General features: G+C 55.8%; 1 long non-coding RNA gene across 1 annotated transcript; it reads left to right on the top strand.

Moving 5' to 3' along the window:
- The first annotated feature begins 2930 nt into the window (after positions 1-2930).
- Positions 2931-15621, top strand: LOC114117526 (uncharacterized). The gene is made up of 2 exons (XR_006055750.1): positions 2931-14343; positions 15281-15621. It is a non-coding gene; the product is annotated as an uncharacterized LOC114117526 (long non-coding RNA).

Genomic DNA, 15621 nt, shown 5'->3' on the forward strand with positions numbered 1-15621 from the left:
CATTTCCTTATCTGAGAATTGCGGCCTATGAGAGCACCTATCTCTTGGGCTTGCTGAGGAGATTCAGTGGGATTAAAGTCAATGGAAGTGCCTTGCACTCAGGAAACTACTCAGTAATTAGCCACCCACCCCTGGAGGCATTTTCCACCCCCATGTCCCTGAGTTATTTCTCCCCTTGCCCTCCTCACCACCTGGTACTTTGTGTCCACGGGCATGCTGGTTTCTCAGCTGCCTTCCCACCTAGGACATCAGTCCCTCCAGGGCAGGGAATTTTATTGGCCTTCTTCACCGCTGCATCCCTGTAGACCAGCACAGGATCTGGCAGACAGCAGGTGCTCAATCAGTGTGGAAAGACTGAATAAGTAAATAGTGACCCCTTGGGGATACAAGCCCTGAGCTCTGAAAGTGTCCTTAGCCTCCTTCCCTAGCCCAGGGAGGGGGTGGGGTACCTTGGGTGCGTGTTGGTATCAGTCAACCATGACCACATGCTCCACCTGGTCCAGCAGGCGGTGAGAGGTCCAAGTCAGCATCGTCTTCATTTCACAGACGGAGAGAACGAGGGTCAGAGACGGGGAGTCCCTTGTTTAACGTCACACAGCAGCTATCTTCTGAGCCAGGATTCCAACCCAGGACTGTGTGGGGCATGGATCGACTTTTCCATGGAAAGAGTTGGTGATGGAGAGCATGGCGGGGCCGTTGAGGGGGCCCTAGGGCGGGAAGGAGGGATGGGAGGCATCCCCCGCCTTGAGTTCCACCTCTCTTTGCGCCTCTGTCTCTCTTTCCGTCTCCCAGGACCCACCGTCTCGATCTTTGCCTGTGCCTCTGTCTCTGTGTCTCCCTCCCTTGTGCTTGTGACCCACTGCTCTGGAGGGAGTATGGGCAGCAGACCCCTGGCTGTCGGGGGGAAGAAGCTGAGGATCTAGAGCCAGACCCCACTGCAGACCCAGTGTGGGCCCCAGGGTCTCAGTCTCAGCCTCCAGACTTCAGAGTAGAGAGAGCCCCAGGCCCAGGTTCAGAAGATCCGGGTTGGAATCCCAACTTCGTCCTCTCCCTGTTCTATGGCCTTGTTCACTTAGCCTCGCTTTCTGTAAAACGGGACTATCGAATCTCTGTCTCATCAGGTTTTTGGTGATTATTATTGTCACCATTCCTACCTTTCTGAAGCCTCAAGTAATAAGGATTTTTGGCCATGACCCAAATGGGATCTTCGCTCCCCAACAAGGGACTGAACTCACACCCTCTGCGCTGGAAGGCAAAGTCCTAACCACTGGACCAGCGGAGAGTGTTAGCTGCTCAGTTTATCCAACTCTTTTAGACCCCATGGACTGCAGCCCCTCTGTCCGTGGGATTCTCCAGGCCAGAATACCGGAGAGGGTAGCCATGCCCTTTTCCAGGGGATCTTCCCAACCCAGGGATCAAACCTGGGTCTTCCACATTTCAGGGAGATTCTTTACCATCTGAGCCACCAGGGAAGTCCCTGTAATTATTTTTTCTTAAGAAGTGAAAAAAGTGAAATTCAGACTCCTTTCACTCATTCATCAAATACTATTGAGTGCCTACTCTGTGCCAGGTGTTCTGGTTTGCATGCATTATCCCAAGGGTTGGCAAACCATGGTCCATGGGCTAAATCTGGCCTACAGCTTGTTTTTGTAAATAAAGTTTTATTGGCACACAGCATGCCCATTCATTTACTATTATCTCTAAAGCTTGCACCCTCAACCACATGTTGAGTAGTTGTGAGAGAGAACATATGATCCTCAAAAGTAAAAGTATTTACTATCTGGTTCTTTACAGAATAAGTTTTCCAAGCCCTAGATTAACCTATCACAGCCCTGGGAGGAAAAAGGGATCACAACTCTGATTTTACATATTAGAAACTTTGTCCAGTGGCTCTCACAAGGTTGGATCTCAACAAACCCTATCTGAGTCTTATTCTTCTTCTCCTGACCTTTAGGAGATGTTGAGCGGACAAATCGAACCCCACAGTGCAAATACTGATTCACACACATACAGTATACAAATAACAGACATGGTCCCACACACAGAAGGACAAACCGGAATGGCCCACCCCGAAACGACACGCAGAAAAACACCCCTGCCTCAGCCTTTCTCCTGGCTCCATCCAGCGGGTTGCTATGGCTGCTGTGAATGATGAGCGTGAGGCGGCTGATGAAGAATGCTTGTGGGCTCCTTAGAAGTGGTGGGGGTCTCACTGATGCCGAAGTCTGCCCTAAAGTCTCAGAGTTCCTCACCTGGCTTGAGGCTTCAGTCTGGTCCTTGACTGTAGCTCCCTCATCTCCTCTGAGCTGCTTTCCCAGTCTCCCTTCTGCTAGCCTTGGGGAACTCTAGGTTTGCCCTCCACCTTTTTCCAGGGGACCTAGAGTCACCAAGAGGCCATCCTTCCCACTGCCTGGAGGAGGTTACTCAGGAACCTCCAGCTTCCCCAGGCCCAGGGCCAGGCGTCACGGTGAGACTCTGCTGAGAACAGCTGCAACTCCCCTGATGACCGCGACTGCTGCTAGCTGTACCCTTGACTTGAGCAGTCTCCTAGGATGAATTAATCCAGAAATTTATTTTCTCAGCGCTAGCTGACACCTTGGGCAAAATTCCTTCACCCTCGGCTCTGCAAGCGGGCTGTGGTGGTACCCACCCCGTCAGAAGTTGTGAGAATGAAATAGGTCAGTGGGAAGAAGTTCTTGGCATGGCCCCGACCGTGGTGGGCACTCAGGACACGTGCTCTGGGGTTTATTCAAGGGTCTCTTGGATGCTTCGTAAAGGCCCGCTAAGGCACTGGGGCAAGGGAAACAGAGGTGCCAGAGTCACAGCTCTTGTCCTCACCTAAACGCTAGTGATCTCCAGCCCGGATGCTTGCGCTGACACAATTGTCCACTCACTCCTCCCAGTTGTCACTGAGGTGACTGACAGGAGCCCCAGACTCAGCCAAGCTCTGTGAGTGGGCCGGTCTCCGGGTCTACCTGCAACCGCCCCACCGCAGCAAACCGCGCCCCTGTGCTCCAGGAGCTCCCCAAACGCAGGGGCTGTCCTCTCTGCCTTGTTCTCACCCTGACGGCTGACGGCTTGCCGCCTCCTCTCAGCTTCACCTCTGCGTCTGGAAGCACCTGCCTCTGCCCGGCTCCACTCCTCCCTCCGCGGCCCATGGCAGCAGCGTCACCCGCTGGGGACCTCCCGCTCTACCGTCTGACCTCCGCACACAGCCAGAGGGAAGCCCTTAGGACTTAAGGCAGAGCCGGTCCCCCCTGCCCCCCGCTGCTCAGAGACCTCTCAAGGCTCCCACCTCACTCAGAGTCAAAGTCAAAGTCCTCCCCAGGGCCCACCATGCCCTGTGTGGCCTCCGACCCCAGCAAACCCTATCCCTCTTGATGACCTTGTCTCCTCCACTTTCCTCCTGGCTTACTCCCTTCTGGACAGATGGCTTCCTTGCTGTTCCTCTAACAATCCATGGATCATTCTACCTCTGGGCCTTTGCATGTGCTCTTCCTTCTCTGGAACCCTCATGGACCCTGTATTCCCATGTCTCCCTCCCTCAGTCGCTTCAGGTCACAGCTCAGATGTCACCCCTCCGAGGAGCCTTCTCTGAGTGCTCGCCCTCACCAGCTGAAACACCCTCCACCTCCTGACCTCTCTCTCTGTACTCTGACCCTGCTTTATTTTCCCTTTACGAGAGGAGGAGAAGGCCCAGGGGAAGGAAGAGAGAGAAACTCCCAAGAAGAGGAGTGTTCGGGAGGGCAGCCCCACTCGAGTCTCTCCTGATCGTTATTATGTTCCCGGCCCCCAACACGTGCCAAGGCCCGGAAGCATGAACAGGGTGAGGGGTGCAGGGTGCTGGCTGAAGGGGAGAAGGGTGAAGACATCAGGGCAGGGTGAGCGGCTCAGGCGGCTGAGATCCAGGGTGAAGCCTCATCCAGGGAGGAGGAAGACGTGCTCTGGGCCAGCCGCCAGGCTCCCAGTTCACCCCGGCTCTGCCACTCCCTGGCTGTGTGACCTCAAGACGCCATGCCTCTCTCTGGACCCGAGAATCCACAACTGCCATCGTTGTTGTTGTTTAGTCGCTCACTCGTGTCCGAGTCACTTGTGACCCCATGAACGGTAACCCGCCAGCCTCCTCTGTCCGTGGGATTTCCCAGGCAAGAACACTGGAGTGGCTTGCCATTTCCTTCTCCAGGGGGATCTTCCCCACCCGGGGATCAAACCCACATCTCCCGCACTGCAGATGGATTCTCTACTGCTGAGCCACCACGGAAGCGCTACACCGCTGCTACTGGAGACCACCGAAGTGGACCCATTATTTGACACACGGGGAAACTGAGGCTGCAAAGCTGCTTCAGTCCTCAGGGACAGGGATAAGCCAGGAGCTCCTCGCAGTCACTCATTGCTTCGCCCCAACGAGCTCCCAGGATTCTCGGCCACCTGATGCCCCTTCGACCCAGGGGGCCTGGGAGGCAGGGTGAAGGCAGGCTGGGGCCCCTGCACCGGAATCTTGCATGATCACAGCGTCCGTGGCTGTCACCAAGGCAGGAGGCGCATGCACTCTGGGGGTCGCCCTCGGGCCCTGCAGCCTGGGGCTCACGCTCCCGCCTCCCCACACAGCCCGACTTGTGCTCTCTCTGCCATTTCCTGACTCTGTGCCTCTGGGCAAGTCACTTCCCGCCTCTGAGCCTCAATTTCCTCTTCCGTAAGAGGAGATGACAGCAGTACCCGCCCTCCTGCCTGTTGGGAGGATTTTCTCTGCCCCGGCCCCACGGGCCCTCTGGCTGGTCCTCACACACACCAGGTGTGTGCGTACCCCAGGGCCTTCGCACTGGCTGTTCCCTCTGCCTGGAACGCCATTCCTGAGGGCGGCCTGCTCTTGCTCCTTCAGGTCCCTGCTTAATCGTCACAATTCAGCCAGGCCGCCGCTAATGCCTGACGCCCTCTTCCCAGCTTCATTTGTCTCTGGAGCTCCTACCACGTTCCGATACAGCCTGGTTTCTCCTTGTCTGTCTGCAGTGTTCAGGATGGCAGCTCCACTTGTGACTCTCTTGATCATCGTGAGGTTCCCAGCCCCCAACATGGCACCTGGCCCAAGAAGACGCCCGAGAGAGACTTACAGAGTGGATGAATGAGTGAATGTAAGGTGCTTGGCATTGTGCCCTGCCCACAGTAAGCACTCCACACCCCATGTCCTAGCCTGGTGAGCGGTGTTATTTTTAGCTTTCCAGGGCCCCTTCCCCCAGCCCCCTCAGGCCCCGTGCTCGCCTCCCGGTGCTCCTGAGCTCTCTGCCCAGCTCGGCTCCCCGGCCCAGCTCTCGGCCACCCGCACGGCCTGGTTCCTGGGTCAGGGCGACCTCGGGGAATCGCAGGCCTGCGGGGCGGGCGCCCTCGGGCTCTGCCTCTGGCTCCGCTCTCATCCCCCTGGGGGCAGAGGCTTCTGGGAAGCGGGCAGGGCATCGCTTTGAAGCTCCCTCGGGTCAGACCCACCAAGCTCCTGGGCCTGCCTCTGTCATCGCCCGGGGTGACCCCGTGATTGCGTAAACGGAGACGGGGAGGCTGGAGAGGGGCCCATCACGTCAGGGGGCTGCTTCCGAAACGTCCAGGGAAGCTTCCAGAACCCTGGAACAGGGCTGGGGCTCAAGAGCCTGTTTTCCAGATGGCAAGACTGAACCTCAGATGGGCTTTGGGGCCAGGCTTGGCTCTCAGCCTCCCGCCTCCTGGCTGTATGACCTGAGGCTGGTCACTTGGCCCTTCTGAGCCTCAGTTTCCTCGTCTGTAGAAGGAAGCACATGAGTGGCACCCAGCGCACAGGGACATTTGGGAAGACAAGACCAGCCACCCCACCGGAATCTAGGATCTGATCCCTTCCATGGGCGCCCCCGGCTCCTGCGCCCCCGGGGCCCTCGCCCCATTCAGGGGCCTGGCATCGTTACCTCTTTGTTGGGGTAACTGATGGCCCCGGAGGCTGTTAATGCTTTATTTTTTCCCTTCTCTGGCTTCTCCCCTCCTCGGCCCGGCCTCCCTCCTCCAGAACCAGCTTGTTTTTGTTTTCTGTTTTTACGGCTCCATAAATGAGTCACGGGCCCGATTTGATTTAATTTTCGTTGTAATTGTTATCTTTTCAAGCTTGTTTTTTTCCACTCAGTTACTCACGAGACCACAAAACCTAAACAGGACAGGGCCTTCCCCGGCCCGGCCTCCTGGTTCTCCGGGGGCCCAGGGCCAGGGTTAGCGGCTCCTGGAGGACTGAGGTGGGGGTCCGTGGGGCTCCGAGGAGGAGGTGGTTCGTGTCCCGAGTCCTCAGGCTGTAGCCCTGTTTTGCGTGCTGTGTGACTTTGGGAGAGTGGCTTAAGCTCTCTGGGCCTGATTCCCAGCATCCTCCCTGGCAACCTTTAAAACAGGGAGTCAAAAAACTCAGATAGCTTGGCGATGTGAAGAGAGGGGTGGGCTGGGTGGTGGCTGCCCGTGGACTGGAGAGAACAAGCCCTTCTCAGCTGCTTCTTAGCCGGCACGAGACCCAGGTCTTTCCATTTATCAAGAGAAGCCAGAAACCTGAGGTTGTCTGTGAAAAGTCTGGAGTTTCAAATGCTGGACCAAAAAATCACATTAAAAACAACAGACAGAACGCAAGTTGGTGGACACCTCTGGTTTGGAAGGTTCTAGAAGCTGTGGCTGGCGTTCTTCCTCCTGCCACGATTTTGCCTGAGCAGCGCCTTCTTCCTGGGGCACTCTGTCCCCTTCTCAGCTCACCACCCCTTCACGTGGGCGTGTCCCTGTCGTTCCCCTGCTCCCTAGGTGCCCCTGGTCCCTGCGGGGTTCGGACCAGCCTCTTAGTCATTTTTCCCACAGACAGTGAGCTCAGGAGGAAGCAGCCTTCGTCCACTTTTGTATCCCTGGCATCTGGTGCCTAGTGGATACCCAAGCTACTTTCATTTTTATGGTGTTACCATTTTCTCCATGGAGCGTTTGTCTTGTTTATTTGAGACCATCTTTGTAATGGGAAAATTAGCTCCTTCACTGTTAAAAATTGTAAAAATATGTTTTCCTGGTTTCCCATTTGTTCCTGAAGTGGGACACAATAATCCTTTAGTTATTCAAAAACTGCAGGTGCTGGACTCGTCCCTCTTGGGATGTGGAACGGGCTGCAGGAGCCAGTGAGGGTCTGAGGGATAGGGACTTTGGAGGGAAGGAAGGCAGGACCCCAGTGGGGCTGCTCCCCGGAGGTGTGGTCACAGCCACGTGGCCAGCACCCGCCAATCAGGTGCATCTGGGCCCGTCTTCTGGATCAAAACTGCAGGTGGTGGGAGTGGTACACGGGAGTCCATCCCGGGTGAGCAGGGCCTCAGCATCCTCCAGGTTTCCAGAGTCTGCAGTGGGCTGGCCAGCTATGGGAGCAGGGACCAGGGGCCCCGGGGGTGGCCACAGAGCAGACTGAATAACTCTCTCCATGATTATGTCTGGTTGGTCACATGCAACGAAAAAGATATGTGCTGTCATGCCATTTTATTTTATTTTGTTTATATTTATTTAAATATATCAACATTCCCTTCACTTTGATTATCCTAAGAATTTGTATAATTATGTTATCATGGTAGGTCAAGGAGAAAAACCAATTTATTTTCACTTTTTTTTTTTTTTTTAGTTTGCAAGACAGATTCTAGGCAAATTTCTCTATTTATCTTTTTTTCTAAGATTTTGGCCTGGTTTTCAGTGAATTCACATTACATGGCTTTTCCTTAGAACAAATTGTCCACCTTTCTCTTCTGAGCTCCTGCCCGGGGTCTCCAGGAGTGCCCTCCTCCACACTCCCAGGTGGAGCTCTTGTTCTGTGAGGGGGACCAGGGTCTCCAGGGGCTGGGCAGCCCGGGGACCCCTCCTAGGCTGGGGCCTATCTCATATTACCACCACCTGTGGCTTCAGCCTCCTCGCCTGGCCCAGCCTTTGCCTCCCTTTCTCTATTACCTTTCCGTCTTTCTCTAAGCTAGGACCTAGGTGTCTCTTTGGTGGTGCTCTGGCCTGGAATGGAAGCCTGATGGATGCTTAAGACCATGGAGTCCATGTCTGTAGAACTGTTCCAGTCAGGACAAAGGTGTCACCAGCTCACCGGCTCTCAATGGATGGAAAGTAAGAAAGCGTTAGTTGATCAGCTATGTCCACTCTTTGCGACCCCATGGGCCATAGCCTACCAAGCTCCTCTGCCCATGGGATTCTCCAGGCAAGCATACTGGAGTGGGTGACCCATTCTCTTCTCCAGGGGATCTTCCCAACCCATGGATCGAACCCAGGTCTCCTGCATTGCAGGTGGATTCTTTACCATCTGAGCCACCAGGGAAGGCCCTCAATTGACTAAGCCTCTGCAATTCTAGAATTCTAACACACTGGGGGCCTGGTATACCGAGTCATATGTTCGCTCAGTAAGCATTTATTGAACATCTATTATGCGCTAAGGGCTTCTCAAGTGGCTCGGGGGTAAAGAATCTGCCTGCCAGGCAGGAGATGCAGCTTTGATCTCTGGGTCAGAAGGATCCCCTGGAGTAGGGAAATGGCAACCTGCTCCAGGATTCTTGCCTGGAGAACCCCTTGGACAGAGGAGACTGGCAGGCTACAGTCCATAGTGTTGCAAAAGAGTTGGAGATGACTTGGAGACTAAACAGAAACAACATTTTGGGCTAAGCACTGGGGGGACGACAGCGGACAAAACGGACTAAACGATGGGTGAGCTCTTTGCTTCCCTGGCGCTTATACTTGAGCCCGGGAGATAGTCAGGAAACAAACAAGATGGAGTGTGTCAGACAGCGAAACAACGGGCGAGTGCGGGGTGGGGGCGGGAGTAGGGGGCTGTGGTGTCACTCAGGCCACCACTGACAGGCCAGGAGGCTGGAGGGAAGTGAGGGGCCGGCTCTGCAGATGTCTGGGGCAGAGGGTTCAGATGCTGGGAAAGGCAGATGCAAGAGCCCTCAGGGAGAAAATTCTCGCATGGTGGGGGCAAGATAAGGAGAGTGACCTGGCTGAGTGAGCCAGTGGGAGGTTTGGGGGGAGATGAGAAGCTGTCAGGGTCGGGATCACCCAGGGCCCTGTGGGCGACAGGAGGAGGCGGAGGCTGACTGCAAGTGAAGTGGGATTCCCCGGAGGGTTCTGAGCGAGCGCAGGGCCCGACTCAGGTTGGATCACAGGTTTCTGACGCTGGGCCTGTCAATACTCAGGCCAACGACCCTCTGTTGTGGAGCTGTCCTGTGCATCACAGGGCTCAGAGCAGCGCCTCTGGCCTCCCCATCCTGGATGTCAGGGGCACCCCCTCTCCCACCCAGTCCTGAGAGCTAAAAAATATCTCCAGACATTGTCAAATGCACCCTGGGGCCCCCAAAATCAGCCCTGAATTGAGAACTACTGGTCTAACAGGATCCCTCTGGCTGGGCAGGGATTCCGGGATGGGGGAGGGAGGGGGGCTGGAGGAGCGGTTGGATTCTGGATTTAATTTTTAAAAATATTTATTTATTTTTATTTGTTTATTTGACCGCACTGGGCTTAGTTGTGCCGCATGCAGGATCTTTAGTTGCAGCATACGGGATCCAGTTCCTGACCAGGGACCAGACCCAGCCCCACCCACCCCACCCCTCCCCACACTGGGAGCGGGGAGTCTTAACCCCTGGGCCCCTGGAGAAGTCCCTCTGGTTCTGTTCTGAAGGCGAACTCAGGAGGATTTGTTGGCCCAAGCAAGGGTCAGTAAAGGTGCGTCTTGCTGAGCGGGGGCCTGATTTTAGGGGGGCTGCATCAGGAAGTTTCTCTTCTCGGGTGCCAGTTCAGTAGGTCCGAGATGGGTCCCAACCTGGCCCGAAGTGATGCTGAGGTTTCCAAACTCTGCTTCAAAGAACTGAAGTGTCCAGAGGACGCACCTGGATGGCAGGCATGGGGGTGTCTCTTCCGGGAGTGAGGACACGGTCAAGTGGGCAGGGGGTCCCTCATTTCAACCAGATCTGGAGATTCTACCAAAGATGTTTCAGGAAGGGGCGCTGAGACTGAAGGAAGCCACAGGACTTCCACTCCAGGGTAAGGGTTACAAACTCAGGTACCTCCAGGGCCAGGAAAATAGCACAGGCGGAGAACTGGCTGGTGAGAGGGACAGGCTTATCTGAAGAATGGGCGCCACTCAGTTTCAGCCCAATGTCTCCAAGGTGAGGGCTTTCAGTTTCTCATGGAAACTGTACGTCTGGACTGATTATTCAATATTGGAGCCAATCTATAAATGTACAGGCCAGACTTGGCCTGAGGGCCATGAGTTTGGTGCCTCTCTTCCCCTCTGTGTGCTTGGGTGTCAGTCGTATCCGACTCTTGGAGACCGATTGGGCTGTAGCCTGCCAGGCTCCTCCGTCCACGGGATTTTTCAGGCAAGAATACTGGAGTGGGTTGCCATTTGTTTCTCCAGGGAATCTTCCCGACCCAGGGATTGAACCCGCCTCTCCTGTATCTCCTGCATGGCAGACAGATTCTTCACCTGCTGAGCCATCCCCTCTCTTTTGCCGATGGGGAGTCACAAGTGTAGGTGTGCTCCAGCGAGGGGGTTAGGGTGAGGCAGGGCACCGGGCGGGAGGGAGGAGGAGCTTGGACTCGGCTCTGAAAAAGGGTCAGATTCTAGCAAAAAAAAAAAAAAAGAGGAGAGGGCATTCCAGGAGGTGGAGGAGTGTGAGCAAGGGCATGGAGGTGTTGGGGGTGGTATGCAGACTGTTTTTGAGGGTGAGGGAGGTAAGGAGAGGTGGAACCAGGGAATCAGGGAAGGGGGTATGATTATGGGGGGGAGGTGCTGGGAAATACAGGAAGGAGCCAGGCCAAAAGCCTGGCTGGAAAAATCACCAAAGGATTTTAATGATATTAATAATTTCACTTCCGAAATTGTTTGGCAATGAGCAGCTCATTTTTTCACCATGGGCTCTGGGTTCTTGGCAATCCCCATGTACACCAGGGAGTGTTTGCCCAACAAGGAACATTCTCGTTCGCAGATTATTTTCAAACGCCATAAAAATTTTCATTAAGTACTAAATTAGAAATTTAATAATGAATTGTGAAGTTAGAGTAGATTCATGAAAGGACTTATTAATTTCTATTTAGCAAGTTTCTTCAAGTGTTTTAGAGGCAAGACAATTTTTCCCCCCAATCTCCCTTGCAAATTTTCCACCTCGCAGCAGCCAAAATCTGAGGTGGCATGTGCGAAAATAGCTGATGTGCAATGATAGAAAGGGGTAAGTAAGGTTTAGAGAGAGTCCAGGAGAGTTTGCTTTCGAGGGGTGGATCAGAGCGGGCTCCCTGGAGGAGGCGGTTTTGACTCTGAGTGGCAGAGGATGGGGGGAATGTAGACCAGGCCCTTGGGTTAGGGGAGTGGGAGCCTGCCTGGCGGGGGGCCCCAACTGTGCAGACGTGTGAAGGTGGGGATAATGAGAGGAGAGTTTGGAGGAAAGGGTTGGGGGCTGGGCTAGTGATGGTGGACAACAGCGTGAGAACCAAAGAACAGAGGCCAGGGGCACAGCCAGGGCTGAGAAAATAGCATGTGAAGAGGAACGGGGAGCTGACCTCCTCTGTGCAAATCACCTGCGGGTACAGAAGGGTGCTTGTGAGTGTCCTGTCCTGCCCACTACCTGCTGCCTTTTCCCCTCATCCCAGAAGAGTCATCTTAGGTGAGATGCAAGAACGAGTCACTTGTGTTGGTGCCTGTGGAACGCCCAGCACTGCGTGGAGGGCTGCTGGGGTGTCAGCTCACTCGTCCCTGCTGTCAGGGGTATGAGGGAGGTGTTTCCACAATCCCCATCGTACAGAGGACGTGGAGGCCCAGAGAGGTTAAACATCACACCGAAGGTCACACAGCTAGGAAGCAGCAGAGCGGAACTGGGGCCCAGAGCAGTCCAAGCCCACAGTCCTTGTCCTCCCTCGCTTCTTACGTGCTCGCGCCAGGTCTGGCTCTGAGTGATTTGAATACAATCATCACGTTTGTCAGAGGGGTAAACTGAGGCTCTGAGAGATGGAGGCACTTGCATGAGGTCGTGCAGTCGGAAGGGGCAAAGTCAAGGTTTGAATTCTTGGATCCAGTTGAGCCTGGAGCCCACTTTCCTTCCACCAAGTAATATAGCTGCTTGTCTTTCTGGGCCTCTATGAGGATAATGTCCACCTCATGGGGTCCACATGAGGATCAGCTCAGTGCCTAGTGGATAGTAGGTGCTTTAAAGATGATGGCTGTGATTATTGTGCAAACGTGGCTGCACATTAAATGAGTGAATTCACAGCAGGCACTTAGAGTGGAGCCCAAGTACCACTTCGTGTCTAACGGTGCGTTGCATGTGCTCACAAACTGCTAGAATATGTATTATCACTTTTAGAGGACCCACCATGGGGACAGCCTCACAGCCAGCCAAACCTGCTCCCTTCCCAACCTGCCTTCTCCCACGAGCTTGTCTCTTCATCCGACCAACTGGCCAGAGTCCGGGGCAGGATCTGGAGGCGAAGAGGATGCAGAGTTTCCTGCCTGTTAGTCAGAGGGGCACTGAGAGCCCTAGACAGTGAGTCCAGAATCCTGAGCCGGAGCCCTGGCCCTGCTGTGCGGCCTCTGGCAAGTGCCTTGCCTTTTCTGAGCCTCAGGTTGGCCTTGCGTTGGCAGAGCCTGGGCCACGCTGCCCTGGGAGGTGCCAGCCTTGCACAGGGATCAGGGCGGCTCCTGGGCCCCCTTTGGCCACCAGTCCCCACCTCCTGCCTCCCGAGCTGCAGGCCCGCCCGGCTCAGCCGTGACGACCAACCAGCCAATCTGTTTACTGAACTGGCTGACCCCTTCCGGGAACTCGGCCCAAGCTTCCCAGAACTCGGGTATTAATGACCCGGAGCCACATGACAGAGCATGACACAGCACTTTTGGGCGCAAGGCAGGGCCCAGAGGGGTGCGTGGGGGGCCACAGCCCAGCCCCCTGGAGGCCAGCTGGCCGGTGAGTCACTGCAGCCTCCGGCGGCTTCCCGATCCCGCCACCCTGCCGCCCTCCCCCAGCCCCAGGTCCCCCTCCCCTGCCAGGGCCACTTTAGGACCCCTGGACCTTTGCCCCAGTGACCTAGAAGAAGTCTTGGGTGATCAGGACTGCCCTCTGGAGTTACAGACAGGGAAAGTGAGCCCCAGAGGCCTGGAGTAAATAACAGCAAGCACTTATGAGGCGCTTAGTGTGTGCGAGGCATTGGGCAAATATTTTATTCTACCCTCGCCACAACCCAACGTGCTAGATGGGGAAACTGAGGCCCAGAGGGTGTGCAGCAGGGTGGGGCAGCAAGGAATCTGAGCAGCTCTGTTGGACCCTGCAGGATCTCCTTTCATTTCCTCAACACCCTGGCGAGGGAGAGACGGTGGCGTCTATTTCCCAGTGGGGAAACCGAGGCACAGAGGGGCTGGGTCCCCTGCCCGAGGGCTCAGTGCTCTGCCTCCAGGATCCTTGCTTGGAGCCGGATGCATCGGGCGCATCGCTAGGGCGCACTTCATGTCTGTGCACTGACCAGCCCAGGTGGGCGCTCATGCGGGCATCCCCTGGAGCTCACGCGGGCATCCGTTGGAGCTCACGCAGGCATCCGTTGGAGCTCACGCAGGCATCCCTTGGAGCTGTGTTCGAATGCCTACTGTGCCTTTCTCTGGCGACACCATGGCCTGGGCCCGGCACATGGCTGCACTGCGCTCGGCAGCCTCCCTGGTGGAGGGTGATTGTGGTGGTCCTGACCTGGCAGGGCAGCCCTTGAGGCTGTGCCGTGGAGCTGAAGTGACACCTGGCCGCCCGGCTCCATGGATGCCAACTTGGGCATCTATATCTTCTCCGGAGCTGGGTTAGGGTCAGCCTCTGGGCCCCACGGCCACCTCCCACTCCCTGTGCCGCCCAAGGGCACGGTGAGGGCGGAGGTTTTTATGAGGCTGGGAACCAGACAGACTCTGGGGCTCAGAGGGGCCTGCTGGCGGCGGCAGTGCGGCTGCCTGGTTCCCAGCCCCTGAACTTTGGGCTGGGGGCCGCTCGGGTCAGGGGTGGGTGGTGCAGGAACGAGGCAGGGACGGCCAGCACTTTGATGTCTTCTCTTCATTCCATGCCTGTTGCTCGAGCACCTACTGTATACCAGGCTCTAGGAGACCCAGCGAGGTCTCCTTCTGCATTCTGGTGGAAGAGACAAGATCAGTTGAGCAAGCCCAGGAACAGAGAAGATCATTTCAGCGGGGGAGAAGCCCCATGACCGAAACACACAGGGGTGTTCGGGAGCTTCATGGATCAGAGAGGGCTTCTCTGAAGAGGTGACCTGGAGAGACGTCCGAAGGAGGAGAAGGAGCAGAGCCTGGGGGGAGGGGCTGCAGTAGGGGTAACAGCCAGGGCAAAGGCCCTGGGGGGGGTTGGGGCTTGGAGTGTCCTGGGAAAGGTGGGGAGGCCAGGTGGCTGCGGGGAGTGAGGGAGGGGAAAGGGGATGTCAGAGAAGTTGGTAGGATTCAGACCATGCAGTGAGCTCTGGGTGGAGTGCCCCTCATGGGATCTGAGTAGAGGCCTTCACTTACTATTTTGACTTAAATTTCCTACACCTCTGACAGATGAGCTAACGATGGTCAAGTTCACCCAGAAGTTAGGTCAAGGGAAGGGTGGGGATGAAACTGAGGTGCCTGGACAGAGAGTTCGGGCTGACTGCCCCTGAGAAGAAGGAAGTCAGACGCGGGCTGAGGAGTCGATGGCCTAGGGTCAGCAACGCGGGCGCCCTCGCAGAGCCCTGAGTGCTGGGCGCTTCCTGGCAGAGGAGGTGCCCTTTAAGCTGAGGCTGGGGCAGTTTCTGGAAGAGTGCTGGTAGGGGGAAGCCCAGAGGCAAGGGAGAGCAGGGTGGATCTGGGAATCTCCTCATGGCTCAGGAGCTAGGAGAGAGGACGGGGCGGGGGGACTGGTCAGAATCTGGTCCGGCGAGACCGTCCTCGGAGCCTCCAGGAGAAGCTGCAGTTTCAGTCTGCAGGTCGACTGTGTGCCCCGGCTGGACAGACACACGTTCACCCTCCTGGGCCTCCTGGTCCAGCCCAGAGAGGGGTCAGGGCCACGAGGGGCCAGGAGGGGCACGGGGCGTGAGCTCCCACCCTGGCTTCGACAGAAGACACCTGAAGGGCAAATCTCAGTTTGCGGGGTGCCGTCCCTGTGTGACCTGTGGCAAGTCACCTGACCTCTCTGAGCCTTGGTTTTCTCATTTGTAGATGTCACTTGGAAAGACAGTGTCAGAACTCAGCAAGATTATTCTCTCACTCACTCATTCACTGCTTTTTTTTGAGGACCTACTATGTGCCAGGCACCAGACCTAGTGCTGGGGACGGCACAGCTCGGACAAAGCTGCCCACTGTGATGGGAGAGGTGGCGCGGCGTGGCAAGCGGTGAAGAACACGGACTCTGAGCCAGAAGTCCTGGCTTTGCTCCTGGCCTGCCTCTCATCAACTGTGTGACTTTGCCTTACCTCTCTGAGCCTTTTCTGTCAAATGGAATAACTTACAGTACCCACCTCGTGGGGCTGTTCTAAGAACACAGGCATTAATACGTGTATTTAGCACAAGGTACACAGTACATACTCAATAAATGTTCTCCACCTTTTGTGCTCAAAAGGAGGAGAGAGACAGTA

This window comes from Ovis aries, chromosome 13 (assembly GCF_016772045.2).
Source record: "Ovis aries strain OAR_USU_Benz2616 breed Rambouillet chromosome 13, ARS-UI_Ramb_v3.0, whole genome shotgun sequence".
NCBI classification, from domain to species: Eukaryota; Metazoa; Chordata; class Mammalia; order Artiodactyla; family Bovidae; genus Ovis; species Ovis aries.